The sequence below is a fragment of the Schistocerca nitens genome, chromosome 4, assembly GCF_023898315.1.
Source record: "Schistocerca nitens isolate TAMUIC-IGC-003100 chromosome 4, iqSchNite1.1, whole genome shotgun sequence".
Classification (NCBI taxonomy): domain Eukaryota; kingdom Metazoa; phylum Arthropoda; class Insecta; order Orthoptera; family Acrididae; genus Schistocerca; species Schistocerca nitens.
In genome coordinates, this window is record NC_064617.1 from 875,175,977 (window position 1) to 875,193,527 (window position 17,551).

Below are 17,551 nucleotides of genomic sequence, written 5' to 3' on the forward strand. Positions count from 1 at the left end.
GTTGCTGTTCAATCAGGGCCAAGGTGCATTCTCTGAGGACTTTGAAAGCCAGCTACTGTACGGCAGCCAGGATGATTGTTTTTGTTAATTTTAGCAAGCAGGTAGAAGGCGGTGGTGTATGGATCAGGGGGTGATAAGAGGTCTGTCGAAAGAGATATGAGTCTAGTGAGGGGCTTGCATATTTAAGGATTTTTGCTGCAGAGTCTGGACAGAAGGAATGCAAGTGATTACTGCAAATATCAATATGATTAGATAAACGGAAATGCCCTGTGGATAGGCCCTCCTGTCACATAGACCGTTCGCCTGGTGCAAGTCTTTCAAGTTGACACCTCTTTGGTGACTTGCATGTCAATGGGGATGAAATGATGATAAGGACAACACAACACCCAGTCCCTGAGCGGAGAAAATCTCCAACCCAGCTGGGAATCGAACCCTGGCCGTTAGGTATGACATTCCGTCGCGCTGACAACTCAGCTACCAGGGGCGGACAATATGATTGGATTAGAACTACAGTGGAACTTTGATTTTACATTCTCTGATTTTACGTTTTTCATGATTTTACACAATTAATTTGTAGCCCCTGTCAAAACCCATAAGATCAATGCTAAAAATTCCCCAGTTTTACATTTCTTCCCGGTAAGATTTACCTCGATTCTAAGTTCTTACTTGACATCTTGCTTGACTTCACACTGTTTTCTTCCTATTGATATTTGATGTGACTGAACAAGTTATATGCACCTCAAAACACAGATGGTTTGCACCACGGGTGGTGGTGAAATTAAGGGAATATTTTAGGCCATTGTGGAGAGGGGAGATGTGAGAGAGGAAATGCTGACATAATCCGCAATCTGTGTTGCCAGCACAACTTGAAACATTTAGCTTCACCACATAATTATGAAATAAGTACTGCTAGGTTGCAGCAGTAATGGAAAAACATGACAGTAAATGCGAAGTGTTCTGGACTGAGCCAATACGTGACGAATGGGTCCAGCCACTGTCTTTTCTTGTGCTATTTATAACTCAGTCTCATCTTTTTGCATGTGTTTCTGATGTACTGTAATCAGCAACAATGTCAAATCGTCAACCTTTTTAAATTCAAACACTGAGTCTCGAAGAATACGCTCAGTCATAATCAAGGAAACTTCACTCATTTTCGGTTAGTGAACTCTTATTTGCTGACGACTTGTTAAGTCACTCAGTAGCCAGTGCAGCCATCACACTAACACGTACTGGATGTGTGCAGAGGGGGGTGGCCCTTCAGCAACAGGACTGCAGGTAGGGATGAAAGCATTTTGTGAAGTGCTGAAAATATACTTTGCGTGCAGGTGATGTACCGTGACAAAGATATCAGAAGGAAATAGAAGGAGGGTATTGCGATAGCACATTTTAAAGACTTTCATGTTCACATCAGACATGATACAGTTGCACCAACTAAGTGCACTACTCATGTATGTACTTTGCACCACAAACTGTAACACTTTAACAGTGGTGAGTGTATAAAGTGAAGCTCATAAGGCGAGCATTTAACTGGTGATGAAGTATGTCTTTAAGCAGACCTCAACAATTATGCTTGACGTTTAACCAGTTATCTGCTGTGATGTTTTTGGTTTAATTCAACATGTTCATCAATTTTTCCTTTTCCCTGGGTGAGCACAAAGGATGATCTCTCAAAAATGCATGTTTTGAACATGTAATTTGTAGTAATAGCGTGTCTGAAAACAGCTCAATGACCTTGTACCCAGATGCAAATTTCAATTTTTTGAAGAGTTTTTACTTGCTGTTACACATCTGCAATTTTTTGAGAACTGATGAAATTCATTACTGCAAATAATTTTCTAAAAATTGTATTGTACTTTTAATTTCCTTCACTTAGACAGATTTTATACAAAGTATGGGAGAGGATTGTAATTTTTAATCATATATTCCAGTTACGTGTATTTTTATTCATATTCTGGGGGGGGGGGGGGTAACATTTTCCTCAGTTTTGCGTTTCTTAGGTCTGGACGGCACGAAAATGTAAAATAGGGATTTCACTGTCATTTTAATTGGCTGTTAGTATACATTATAGAACTTGCTGGTTGCTTCTCCATGGAAATGCTTAACATTGCTCGTTCAATATCCCTGAAGGCTCTCCTTGATGGTGGGATTTGTGGGAAAGGATGTGTGAATGAATAAATATCTTCTTTGTGTGTTAAAATAAAGGCAGTTTATAAGCTGAAAACAGATTGAGCTGTCAGACCAAAATTATATTCTTACACTGTGCCTGGCAGATGGAAAGTAATATCTTATTCAAAAATTTTAAATTACATTATGCCTAATGCTTGCACATTTTCCAATTTATTTAATAAAACTATAACTATTGTGGAATGCAAAAAATTTGGAAGAGGTTAATAGTGGTGAAGCAAGTCATGACAATAACATTGTGGAATAAAATGTTGAAAATCATATCACAATGATGTTATAACAAATAGCCTGATTAGAGTTCAATTAATCTCAACGCTTCATTTACTGTTGACTACAAACAGTGGAATAGTCTTCATCATTAAAGTAGCTATTGCTTTTGTTTCTTGTTTCACTCCGTAATTCTTTTAAAAAGTAGGATTACTTTTATGCAGGTATTCTTCAACGCTAATACCAGTGTTGCTCGTATCAAGGAATTCACTCAGTTGATAGAACTCTTTCTCCCCTCCCCTCCCCCCCCCCCCCCTCCCCCGTTCAGTAAACAGTCATAAACAGTAACTTTGAAGCTGCTGAAGGCTGTAGATTGATCAGAACATCATTCTAGAATTGTTCTTACTATTTTCATGTTAATAAAAGAGAGTTGACAGTCTCCCTTGGGTCTACATTTGCACATTATTCTAACAGTGGCATGATCCTTTACATTTTTAGAATTTCTGTGCCATGTCTGGAGTGTTTCCATAGTAACTGGTCATTAATAATATGACACTGAAAGAAATTGAAATAAGTTGTACTTAGAGACTTGTCCATGACTAAATCTACCAGTTTCCACAAGAGATGAGACACTCACTCCTTATAAAATACCTGCTAAATATGACTCAGTAGTTGCGGAGGCAGTATGTTTATGAAGTAGTAGTCTCAAAGAGGAAACTGCAAGAATGGAAGGAAGTGTAATGTGAACAGTGAACAACTGCTAACAAATTATGAAGATTATTTTTACAGAATCTGTTAAAGGGCCTGTTTCAGTGGCTTCTACTGTCATCTCACACTACATTGAATTTTACAAGTTCTGATGCCATGATGTGCAGTGTGTCTTCAGAGCCATGTCCGAGGGTAATTTATGAAGCAAGCTTGTGAACAAATTAACACAATGGACCAACATGTGAGAGAACAGCAGTTCAAATTTCCATCTAGGCATTCAGAGTGAAGTTTACACATAGTTACCTTAAACAACATAGATACAGACATGGTTCTGTGAAAAGAACACTGGTTCTCTGATCCAAGCGAGCTTAAGCTCCATCGCTAATGACCTTATCTTCACTGGTATATGAAACCCTGATCTTCCTTCCTGCAAGGACAGCTTCAGCAAATGTTCCATCAGCCATTAAAAATTCATGTGGGCAAGGCACACTGTGATTAAATCACAAACAGCAAGTAATCTTCTGTTTTGTGTGTGTGTGTGTGTGTGTGTGTGTGTGTGTGTGTTTTGGGAGGAGGGGGGGGGCTATTTCCGAAGAAGGGGAGCACTAGTAATGTAGCTTTATTTATCATCCATATCGTGAAGATACTAATACATAATTTGTCAAGAAAATTTACCAAAAAAGACTTACATGTAGTATTCTCACCACCATACACTTACAACTAAACCCAAAGGAATAATGAAATTAAGAGTAACTTCGGTATATTTGTTAAGACTTCCACAAATTACATAAAATTTGTGTCAAATTGTTGTGCTCAACAACATGCACGTATGCTAAACAGCCAATAATACATACAGGGTGTTTAACAATTCATATTACCCACATCTAAAGGTTGTAGAGGGGACTTAATAGATGAAGTTTTACACAGGAACTAATGTCGAGACGTCATCTGATGATGCTACAGAGCATCTAAGCTATAGGCACCAGCTCCTGTATTTGAATGTGTATATACAGCATGATTCTGTGATGATGATTTTACAAACTTTCCAGGATGATGGAGAAGGATAATTGTATTAATTTGAGGTTAAGGGTTCCTGTACCAGAAACAAATGAGTGTAAAGTTTAAGTGAAAACTGTCATTATACATCTGACGGTGGAATACATATACTGGTGTTATTACTGCTAAGATTGTAGGGCAGGCAACATTCAGGGGAGGTAACATGGACCAAAGCAAGAAAAAATGGGCAGTAAATATGCACTCTAAAATACATACCTTACGAGCTATGAGCACTTGTTTAGGAGAGGAGATGTATTTCACAGGAGCAAAGATGTAAAAGTGTTCATCTCTCCTCAGGTCTGCCTGTTAGGGCCCATATTTACTGGATATTGTTTCCTTTTCTTGGGTCATACTACCATCTTTGAAAGTTGCGTATTCTACAATCTCAGCAACAAAGGTACTAGTACATGTATTCCACTGTCGGAGGTATCAGAACAGTTCCTCTCCTCAGATTCATGCATTTATCCTTCTCCATCATCCTTGAAAGACTGGAACATCATCATAGAATCACATCGTATATATACATACAAATTCAGGTGCCAACGCTTAAAACTTTGACACTCTATATCATCGTCGGATGAAGTTTCCGGACATAGGCTCCAGTGTAAAACTTCATCTAACAAGTCCCCTCTACAGCTTCTAGAAGTGTGTAATGTGAATTGTGAAACACCCTGCAGGTGTACTATGCAAGATGTAGACAGGGCCTGCAGAATACAATTCACATGTCAATGACACTGTCAAACTCACCACCACACTAACAAAGAAACCACCACACTAGCACAGAAACAATCAGTGATATTCAGCATTATAAGTACAAAATAACCAAGACGAGAGTATTTAGTTGTGGTCTATAGAGAGCGGTCAAAATATAGTTAAATGCCATCTGCATCTATTTTCACTGAGCACACTGTACAATCACTGACATCATCATACACATGCCATCGGAAATATCTTCTTCTGTTAGTACATTCATGAAATATTTTTAACTCTAAATTCACTCTTGAAGTCTAATGATTCGCGGATGTGAAGCTCAAAGAAATCGGGAATATTAATGAAGTAATATTAAGTTTACAAACTAGATTAAAAGTGTTTGCATGCATGATGCGTGTACATATGATTTGTGATATGGCATTATAATGAAGTAATTGTGGGTGTTTTGTGAAAGACTTCAATAAGTACATTTGTGAACTGCATTTTCCTCGCTGAAATAGACTTATTAATACAGTAATTTGATTAACCAAGATTTAAGCAGTTTTACTGGAATGTATGGCTGCAAAGTGCATTACATTATAACAACTTTTTTACATACTATGAAAGTACAGCACTACAATAAAATATTCCTGAAATAATTTAACAGTAAACTATTAAAGAATACAAAAATTAGAAGTACACTGCCAGACATTCTTTAATAGAACAGGAACTGTGTTCTACCAGTAAAGATTAAAATATGATTCAAACCTTGCATCTCATTTTCTTGATTTTATTTCTCATGGAAGATTACCATATATTTTATTTTAATTTTTCTCATGAATTAAATCAGTAGAGTCAGGTGTACACCCCCTTGCGGGTCCGGGGCTTAGAATAGGCCCGAGGTATTCCTGCCTGTCGTACAAGGCGACTAAAAGGCGTTTCACACGTTTCGGCCTTTATGTGATGGTCCCCTGTAGGGTTTGACCTCCATTCTTCAAAATTTTCCCGAAGAGCGAACCAAATGGGGAAGGGCGCCTTACAAGGTGCATTGTGTCCATCGTGCATTGAGATCTTTAGCCCACTTCCTCGTCATCGCATTGCAGTCCCGCTCATTCTCCATCTCTTGGGCGAGGACACCTTCCTGGGTGCATTTTCAGTGTCCATTTCTGCATTGACAATGCACCTGATATCCAGCACGGTAGCCAGTCAGTTGTGGTGGGGCCACCATGTACCCTGTTGGTTGTTGCCCCCTGACCACACAGAGATCACTCTGCTGATACCTGCGCCATTAACTCCCCATGTATGCCGAGGGGTAGATGCCCATCCCCCTGGGGCATCATTGGGACTCCTGGCAATGGCCATCCCGCCAGGTGGCCTTTGCTGTGGCTGGGTAGTGCCTGTGGGGAGGGCCCCTGGTCAGAGTGGGTAGCATCAGGGTGCATGACAAGCGATGAAGTGTAGACAATCGTCTCTTGCTGGTGGTGAAACACCAGCAGTCTCTAAGTGATCACGAGCTCAATTCAACACACAGAAGCACAACCCCAAATCGTTCCTTTCCCTGGCCACACCGTGGGAGGAACATCAGGCTAAGGAAAACAGCGGATCTTATTTGTCCAGGTACCTTGTATGTTCAAGATCTGATGGGGAATCTTTCATGGTGATGAAGCTTCAGATTTTTGTTGAGCATTTAGAGGACAAGTTTGGGGAAGTGGAGGGATTGTCCAAAATGAGACCTGGGTCAGTCTTGATCAAAACAGCATCCTGTGCCCAGTCACTGGAGTTGCTCAATTGTGACAAGCTGGGGGATGTTTCTGTGACCATCACGCCCCATAAGAGCTTAAATATGGTCCAGGGTATCACATTTCACAGGGATCTTCTTTTGCAGTCCAATGATGAGCTGCGCACCAATTTATAGCGGCGTGGTGTACATTTCGTCTGACGTGTCCGCCGGGGTCCAAAGGATAATCAGGTTGCCACCGGTGCCTTCATCTTGGCCTTTGAGGGTGATACATTACCCGAGAAGGTCAAGGCGATGGTCTACCGGTGAGATGTAAAGTCCTATATCCCTCCCCGATGCGGTGTTTTAAGTGCTGGAAGTTCGGCCACATGTCTTCCCACTGTACTTCCGGCGTCACATGCTGAGATTGCGGACGCCTATCACATCCCAATACTCCATGTGCCTCACCTCCCATCTGTGACAATTGCGGAGAGCACCATTTGCCTTGCTCGCCTGACTGCAGGATTCACCAGAAATTAAGGAAAATCATGGAGTATAAGACCCTGGACAGACTGGTCCACACTGTGGCTAAGAGAAAATTTGAATGCCTGCATCCTGTGCGTATTACATCGTCTTATGCCGCTGCCACAACAGTTCTGGCACCATCAGCTCCTCCAACCCAGGTCACCTCTCAGAGCCAGAAGACTACACCTGCCCCCTTGATGGTGGGGGCCATTTCCCTCCTTGTTTCTCCTGTACCACCTACTTCGGGAGCAATGCCCCCCACCCCACCCCCAAACCATTGGGGACATCCATCCCCACTTCTAAGCCGGAGAAACGTAAGTCTTCTTCGGATTTTCTCGCTATGAAGGGGTCCCTTGGGTTACTTCCTTCTCAGGTTTCTTCTAGTGGGAAAGACGACACCCGCCAGTGGCTGAAGAGCCCAAAAGCAGCTGGTCATTGGGCTTCATGCTCATCCTCAGTCCTGGAGACTTAGCCGGTGAAGTCCTCCCAGCCAGGGAAATCCAAGGAGCAATGAGAGAAATCTAAAAAGAAAACCCTTAAGACCAAGGAAATTGTGGTGGCACCCACACCACAGCTACCTACAACCTCTGCGGCTGAGGATGGGGTGGAGATTTTGGCATCCATTGAGGACCTAGATCTCGCCAGACCCACAGACACAATGGATATAGGCTGCTCTGGCAATAAATCGGTGGCAGCAGGTGACTCTGAGGCGTAAACTGCCTCCTTAAATGTTCCATGCCTTCCCAGCTTCCCAGTCTCACGATGTCGTCATGCAGTGGAATTGCGGCAGTTTTTCCTACCACCTGGCTGAGCTACGGCAACTGTTAAGCTTTACACCTGCTATCTGCAATGCCCTTCAGGAAACGTGGTTCCCAGCATTGCTGACCCCCTGCCCTCCACGGCTATAAGGGATATTACAGGAACCGTAAAGACTATAATCGAGTGTCAGGTGGAGTTTGTGTTTATGTCCTAAACCCGCTCTGTAGTGAACATATGCCCCTTCAAACCCCTCTTGAAACTGTGGCTGTCAGAGGATGACGCAGGAAATAACTGTCTGCAATGTATATCTTCCTCGAGATAGTGCAGTACCCTTGAATGTATTAGTTGCACTGATTGATCAACTCCCTAAACTTTTCCTACTTCTAGGAGATTTTAACGCCCATAACCCCCTTGTGGGGTGGTTCCATGCTTACTGTCCGAGGCAGAGATGTCGAAACTTTACTGTCGCAATTCGACCTTTGCCTCTTAATTACTGGGGCTGCCACACATTTCAGTGTGGCTCATGGTAATTACTCCCATCTATCCACTGGAGAGCACATGATGACCTGTATGATAGTGACCACTTCCCCATCTTCCTGTCACTGCCCCAGCATCAGGCACGACAACGCCTGCCCAGATGAGCTTTGAACAAGGTGGACTGGGGAACTTTCACATCTGCTGTCAGCGCTGAATCTCCCCCACACGGTAATTTCGATGTGATGGTTGAGTAGGTGACTAGCACAATTGTTTCTGTGGCAGAAAATGCGACCGCTCGATCTTTAGGGTGCCCGAGGCATAAGGCAGTCCTTTGGTGGTCGCCGTAAGTCGCTGAAGCAATTAAGGAGCATCGGCGAGCTTTACAGCGGCATAAGCGGCACCCTTCCCTGGAGCACCTCATAGCCTTTAAACGGCTCCGTGCATGTGTTCGCTACCTTATCAAACAACGGAAGGAAGCGTGTTGGGAGTTATACGTCTCCACCATTGGGTGCCACACATCACCTTCCCAAGTCTGGGCATAGATCAAACGTCTTTTCGTGTACCAGGCCCCAACAGCTGTCCCCAGTGTTACCATAAATGTCGAGTTGTTTACCGACGCAAATGCCATTGCGGAGCACTTTGCTGAGCACTATACTCGCGCCTCTGTATTGGAGAATTACTCCCCAGCCTTTCGCACACTCAAACGGCAGCTGGAAGGGAATGTCCTCTCATTCACTGCAGTGAATCCTATAACGCCCCATTTACAGAGTGGGAGCTCCTCAGTGCCCTTGCACATTGCCCCATCACATCTCCTGGGCCTGATCACATCCACAGCCAGATGATTAACCATCTGTCATCTGACTACAAGTGACATCTTCTCGTCATATTCAACTGTATCTGGTGCGATGGTGTCTTTCCATCGCAGTGGTGGGAGAGCACCATCATTCTGGTGCTCAAACCCAGTAAAAACCCACTTGATGTGGATAGCTATCGGCCATCAGCCTCACCAATGTTGTTTGTAAGCTGCTGGAACGTATGGTATGTCGGCAGTTGGGTTGGGTCCTGAAGTCATGTGGCTTGCTGGCTCCATGTCAGGGCAGCTACCACCAGGGTCGCTCTACCACTGATAATCTTGTGTCCATTGAGTCTGCCATCCGAACAGCCTTTTCCAGATGGCAGCACCTGGTTGCTGTCTTTCTTGACTTACGTAAAGCATATGACACGACTTGGCTACATCATATCCTTGCCACATTGTATGAGTGGGATCTCTGGGGACCACTCCCGATTTTTATCCAAAACTTCCTGTCGCTCCGTACTTCCCGTGTCCAAGTTGGTGACTCCCATAGTTCCATCCATATCCAGGAGAATGGAGTCCCGCAGGGCTCTGTATTGAGTGTCTCTCTATTTTTAATGGTCTAGCGGCCCCTCCGTCTCACATTCTCTGTATGCAGATGACTTCTGCATTTCGTACTGCTCCTCCAGTACTATTGTTGCTGAGTGGCGCCTCCAGGGAGCCATCCACAAGGCACAGTCATGGACTCTAGCCCACATATTCCAGTTTTTAGCCACAAAGTCGTGTATCCTGCACTTCTGTTGGCATCGTACCATTTATCCGGAACTCACACTTTACTTGAATGATGATCCACTCACTATAGTGGAGACATATGAATTCCTAGGACTTGTTTTTGATTCTCGATTGACTTGGCTCCCTCATCTTCATCAGCTTAAGCAGAAGTGCTAGCAGCACCTCAATACCCTCTGTTGCCTGAGCAACACCAATTGGGGTGCAGATCGCTGTACACTGCTGCAGCTCTACAGAGCCCTTGCCCAACCCGAACTGACTATGGGAGTGTGGTTTATGGTTCAACAGTGCCTTCAGCATTGCACTTACTCGACCCTGTGCACCAGTGTGGGGTTCGATTAGCGACAGGAGCTTTTAGGACGAGTTCCGGTGACCAGCGTACTGGTTGAGGCTGGTGTCCCTCCATTGCAGATCGGATGTGCACAACTGCTCGCCAGTTATGCAGCACACATTAATGGTTCCCCTGAGCATCCGAATTACCGTCTACTTTTCCTGCCCACAGCAGTCCATCTCCTGCATCGGCGGCCCAGATCTGGCCTAACAATTGCGGTTCACGTGCGCTCTCTTCTCTACGAACTGGAGTCCTTCCCTTTACCACCTCTACTTGTGGTCCATTCACGTACGCCTACATTGTGTATGCCTCAGCCGCAGCTTTGTCTGGACCTTTTTCATGGCCCTAAGGGCTCCATTAACCCCGCTGTTCTTCGCTGTCACGTCCCCTCAATTCTTGACGTGTTCCGGGGCTGTGAAGTGGTTTACACTGACAGCTCAGTGGCTGATGGTCACGTAGGCTTCGCATATGTTCATGGAGGACATATTGAGCAGCACTCCTTGCCAGTTGGCTGCAGTGTTCTCACTGCAGAGCTGGCGGCCATATCTCATGCTCTTGAGTACATCCGCTCATGCCCTGGTAAGTCATTTCTACTGTGTACTGACTCATTGAGCAGCTAACAAGCTATCGACCAGTGCTACCCACGCCACCCTCCAGTAACGTCAATTCAGGAGTCCACCTATGCCCAGAACAGTCCCACCATTCCATGGTGTTTGTGTAGACCCCAGGACACGTCGGAATTCCCGGCAACAAACTTTCGATTACCTCTCATCGTGCCTTGAAGTGAGAAATGTCCTGCCCACTATCTTCCCCACCCCTCCCACAGTTGTATTCTGCTGTCCACCGAACCTACACAATATACTTGTCTGTCCTTACACAACCCCCGCTCTCCGTTCTTACACAACCCCCGCTCCCAGTCCCTAACCTAATGGCTCATACCCCTGTAATATACCGAGATATAAGACCTGTCCCATACATTCTCCCACCACCACCTACTCCAGTCTGGTCACTAACATCACCTATCCTATCAAAGGCAGGGCTACCTGTGGAACCAGTCATGTGGTCTACAAGCTAAGCTGCAACCACTGTGCTGCATTCTATGTAGGCTTGACTTCCAACAAGCTATCTGTCCACACGAATGGCCACCGACAAACTGTGGCCAAGAAACAAGTGGACGACCCTGTTGCTAAACAAGCTGCCAAACATGATATCTTTCATTTCAATGACAGCTTTGTAGCCTGTGCCATATGGATCCTTCCCACCAAAAACAGCTTTGCTGAACTGTGCAGGTGGGAACTTTCCCTGCAATACATCCTACATTCCCATAACCCTCTTGGCCTCAACCCTTGTTAGTCACTGTCCTCATCCATCCAGCCACTTCCCTGTTCCCATTCCAGCACTACACAGCTGTCATTCCACTAACACCCCCAGTTTTTTTTTATTTCTCTCATTTTTCACTACTCCCCCCCCCCTCCCCTCCCCACCTCTCCCCTGCCCTCCGTCTAACCTGCAGCACTTCACTGTCCACCACCCCTACCATACTATCCCCCCCTCCCCACCCCCAGCCTTCTCCTTACCCCCACTCAGTCATCACTCCCATCATGCACTGTCTTAATGGCCGAAAGCTTTAATTGATAGGGTCTCTTTGTTGTGCCTATCTGCAACTCAGCATCTCCACTATATGCTGAGTTACAACACATAAGCTTTACTAAGAAGTATACCATATTAAATACCATACTTGTATGACTAGAAAGATAACATATGTACAGTTTTGTTTCTAGAAATATAGAAACAGTAACTTTATAGCAACTGTTTCAGTGTATATCTTATTTTGAATGGCCATTGGGTGTCCTTTTATCTGCATGGAGGTGGCTGTATTTTTTACTACTGTACATTTGACACAATTGACATGTAGTTTTGTTTTATAATTACATTTTTTTACTAGTGTCTTCATTTTTGTGAAAGGGTTATAAGCACTTTTCTGTTAAATGTAGTATATAAGTGCTTGGTGATGGCAGGATTTATAACGATTGGAAGAGTGGTTCATGGTGCTCAGCTTTCTTAGATGCTATTATTCTCATAGCTTGTTTCAGTAATATAAAAATTTTATGTGAGTGAAGGCCAGGAAATATGTTATGCTGTAGATTTAAAATACTGTTTCTGCCAACATGTGTATGTGCATAACAAGGGATAATATTCTCACATGTTGGAGGTTCATGCTTACAGTTTTCTGTGTATTTGTCAGTGTTTTCATTGACTGTGCCTTGGAGTGTGTCCTTTATACTGCTTACTGATAATCATTAAGTTTGTCATCTGCATCTACAAATGAACAAACCTTAAGTAAATGCTTGGGGAAGTAACCACATAACAGTAACATCAGCTCCCTTAAAATTAAAAAATCTGGAGAGAGATGTACCCAGTCTACCATGTGGAAGTGTCATATAACACTATTTTACTGAGACACTTTGATTCCTGCTGCTCCATTATAGAAATGCAGGCAGGGCCCATATGCACCCAAAGTGAAAGAAATAACAAAACCAAGTTTTCCAGCCACCTTTGATGAACTTAGACAGAATATTCATGACCTACATGTCGTGTACAGATGAACAAAACTGCATATTTCCAAACAGAAAAAAACTAAAGCAGAACTTTCAAACCTTAGAAAACAGATCCATGGTAATGAAATATCACCGTCCACTAATGTAAGCAAGGCCTCCAATAAACTGATCAGTAAGTATTAAAAACCTACACGGCTAGGGATAGCAGACTCTTGTGCATTATACGGGATGATAATACTATAAAAGACCCAGATGCAGTATGCAACCTTTTTAATAAATATTTCATATCATCAGCAGAAAATCAATCACATATTATTGATATTGACTTATTTTTAGATTACCAGGGTGTTTTCTTTAATGCTGCAGTTTGAGGTAAGTTAGTGATTTAACTATTTCTTTTATACATTTTTTAACCATAGCACCTGATATACCATGCCATCCAGCTGTGTTGGTTCTTTAATGTGAGGATTATCTTGTTTATTTCATTTACTTTAACCTCCTCAGATTCAAAATCTATTGTTCGAGTGATGTGATTCAGTGATACTGAATTAGTTCACTCAAACAGTGGATTTTGAATCAGGAGGTTAAGGTAAATGATATGAGCAAGATAATCCTTACATTAAAAAACAAATACTCAGCTTCATGGGATGGTATCGAATGCTATGTTTAAAATAAAAGTATCAAAGTAGTAGTCAAATCAATAACTTACCTTAAATACTGTAGTATTAAATAAAACGTCCTAGTAGTCTAAAAATAAGTGTTGTTAAAATCTAGTGCATAAGAAAGGAGTACAAAAGAGGCTTCAGATTTCTGCCAAATATCATTGATTCCTACCTTTAGAAAAGTTTTTGAAGTGGTTAACATTCCACAGAGTTTCAGAGAGGGGAGAGCATAAGGGAACAATTGACAGGGATGGGGGAAAGAAATACAGTAGAAGAAGAATAGGTAGCTTTGAGGGATGAAGTAGTGAAGGCAGCAGAGGATCAAGTAGGTAAAAAGACGAGGGCGAGTAGAAATCCTTGGGTAACAGAAGAAATATTGAATTTAATTGATGAAAGGAGAAAATATAAAATGCAGTAAATGAAGCAGGCAAAAAGGAATACAAACGTCTCAAAAATGATATCGACAGGAAGTGCAAAATGGCTAAGCAGGGATGGCTAGAGGACAAATGTAAGGATGTAGAGGCTCATCTCACTAAGGGTAAGATAGATACTGCCTACAGGAAAATTAAAGAGACCTTTGGAGAGAAGAGAACCACTTGTACGAATATCAAGAGCTCAGATGGAAACCCAATTCTAAGCAAAGAAGGGAAAGCAGAAAGGTGGAAGGAGTATATAGAGGGTCTATACAAGGGTGATGTACTTGAGGACAATATTATGGAAATGGAAGAGGTTGTAGATGAAGATGAAATGGGAGATAAGATACTGCGTGAAGAGTTTGATAGAGCACTGAAAGACCTGAGTCGAAACAAGGCCCCGGGAGTAGACAACATTCCATTAGAACTACTGATGGCCTTGGGAGAGCCAGTCATGACAAAACTCTACCATCTGGTGAGCAAGATGTATGACACAGGCGAAATACCCTCAGACTTCAAGAAGAATATAATAATTCCAATCCCAAAGAAAGCAGGTGTTGACAGATGTGAAAATTATTGAACTATCAGTTTAATAAGTCACGGCTGCAAAATACTAATGCGGATTCTTTACAGACGAATGGAAAAACTAGTAGAAGCCGACCGCGGGGAAGATCAATTTGGATTCCGTAGAAATGTTGGAACACTTGAGGCAATACTGACCCTACGACTTATCTTAGAAGCTAGATTAAGGAAAGGCAAACCTACGTTTCTAGCATTTGTAGACTTAGAGAAAGCTTTTGACAATGTTGACTGGAATACTCTCTTTCAAATTCAAAAGGTGGCAGGGGTAAAATACAGGGAGCGAAAGGTTATTTACAATTTGTATAGAAACCAAATAGCAGTTATAAGAGTTGAGGGACATGAAAGGGAAGCAGTGGTTGGGAAGGGAGTGAGACAGGGTTGTAGCCTATCCCCGATGTTATTCCATCTGTATATTGAGCAAGCAATGAAGAAAACAAAAGAAAAATTCGGAGTAGGTATTAAAATCCATGGAGAAGAAATAAAAACTTTGAGGTTCGCCGATGACATTGTAATTCTGTCAGAGACAGCAAAGGACTTGGAAGAGCAGTTGAACGGAATGGACAGTCTCTTGAAAGAAGGATATAAGATGAACATCAACAAAAGCAAAACGACGATAATGGAATGTAGTCGAATTAAGTCGGGTGATGCTGAGGGTATTAGATTAGGAAATGAGCCACTTAAAGTAGTAAAGGAGTTTTGCTATTTGGGGAGCAAAATATCTGATGATGGTCGAAGTAGAGAGGATATAAAATGTAGACTGGCAATGGCAAGGAAAGCGTTTCTGAAGAAGAGAAATTTGTTAACATTGAGTATTGATTTAAGTGTGAGGAAGTCGTTTCTGAAAGTATTTGTATGGAGTGTAGCCATGTATGGAAGTGAAACATGGACGATAAATACTTTGGACAAGAAGAGAATAGAAGCTTTTGAAATGTGGTGCTACAGAAGAATGCTGAAGATTAGATGGGTAGATCACAGAACTAATGAGGAGGTACTGAATAGGATTGGGGAGAAGAGGAGTTTGTGGCACAACTTGACTAGAAGAAGGGATCAATTGGTAGGACATGTTCTGAGGCATCAAGGGATTACCAATTTAGTATTGGAGGGCAGTGTGGAGGGTAAAAATCGTAGAGGGAGACCAAGAGATGAATACACCAAGCAGATTCAGAAGGATGTAGGTTGCAGTAGGTACTGGGAGATGAAGAAGCTTGCACAGGATTGAGTAGCATGGAGAGCTGCATCATACCAGTCTCATGACTGAAGACCACAACAACAACAACATCATTCCACTGCTCTCTGGTTAATTTACAAAAAACAAATAGTTTAAAAGAAACACAGCACGGCTTTAGGAAAGATAGCTGCACAACTGCAGTTACTGAATTCGCATAAAATGTGCAACCTTCTAGATGAAGGAATAAGGACAACAGGTATATTCTTAATTCTTTCCAATGTCTTTGACTCTGTCAACCATGGGAGGCTCGTTAAGGAATTGATAACACTAAGGACTTACATGTGCAGTTACTGTCCACATACTTAAGAAATCGCAAGCAGTGAACTAAACTTTCATGCAAAATAAATAAATGTCATAGATTTCTAGTCTTCAAGAAGTAGAGTAATCCAGAGGGTGCAGCAGGGGTCAAGCCTTGGTTCCTTCCTCTTCGTGGTTTATTTCAATGGCATGACACAATCTTTCACCCAAGTAACCACATATGTTTGACACCAAGATCTAATCACTAGCATCAGTAAATACCAGCCTCTAACATTTAAAACAACTGGCTCTCATGAAGTGTAAATTAAGAAATATATATGTGGTATTACATCATTACAAACAGATAACATTAAATTTCTTGGTGTTCACATGGAAAAAAAATCTTTGTTGGATAGACCACATTTGTTCTGTATGTGAAAAAATCAGCAGCAGCTGGTATTGGATAAGCCAACTGGTCTGATCCAAATCAGACTCTAAAAATTGTGTACTATGGAACAATTTATCCATTCCTTATTATGATATTGAACTGTGTGGCTGTGCTGCAAACCTGCCCCTGAATAGAATATTAATATTACAGGAGAGAGCAGTTAGAGTAATGTATGGACTAAGGTCCAGAGAGTCCTTTAATGAAACCTTTGTGGACTATAAATATTTAACAGTATATTCCGTATATCTGTATAAACTTGCTTTGTGTTTCTGAATAGTAGAAACGAAGTAACCAAGTGTGGTGATACGCATAATTATTATACTAGAAATAAGAGCAACTGCTTCCGGCAGAGGACAAAATTAAAAATAACATACAATAGTGTTTGGTGACAAGCACTGTCAATGCCAGGGACCACAGAGCCACAGTTCTGAGGTGGGACTGGAGATCAAAGACAGTCTGGTTTCAAACTTTGCACTGTGTAGGTGTCTTGCATGTGTTCTCATGTAATAAAGTGTTATCTATTCATTACCGTGTTGAATGACTTACTGGTACCTCCTTCCATACTCGTAGTGAAGGTGTACCACATTGGTGACCCGTGACAACCACGCCAGAAGAAAATTTGCTTGCTTTATTCTACTTTGCACTCACAATGTAGCCACCTTCTGCTTCACTGTACACATCAGCTGCTCCACATGAGGACAGCACATTGATTCTGCTTCAGTGTGTGCTGTCAGTGCAGTAAGTGTTTTAATCAAGAAACAAGGATTAAATTGGAGCAAGCGCACTACCCAGTCTCGTGTGTGTGTGTGTGTGTGTGTGTGTGTGTGTGTGTGTGTGTGTAATTCAGTGCCAAGCACCCCAACAATGGCCACCACTGTCCGACATACTATTACCATCATCATCATCATCATCCAGCACTGCACATGCTGCTTCCAGGTGCACAGTGGTGGAATGTTGTGTGATTCGGAGAATGGGTGCCTTGGCTTCACCGTCTGGACTGCAAGAAAGGTAGACACCTCTCTAAAGAAATCCCCTCAACCTCAGGGTGTGCTACATCCTGATGAAGTGAATGGATGTTGAGGTAAAAGAGTCTATCGGGCAACCTCTGGGGCACCTACTGCCATCCAGTTGTATAAGGCTTGCTCAGGCATGCAGGACATTGCCTGGGTCAATGGGTGTGTCCCTAG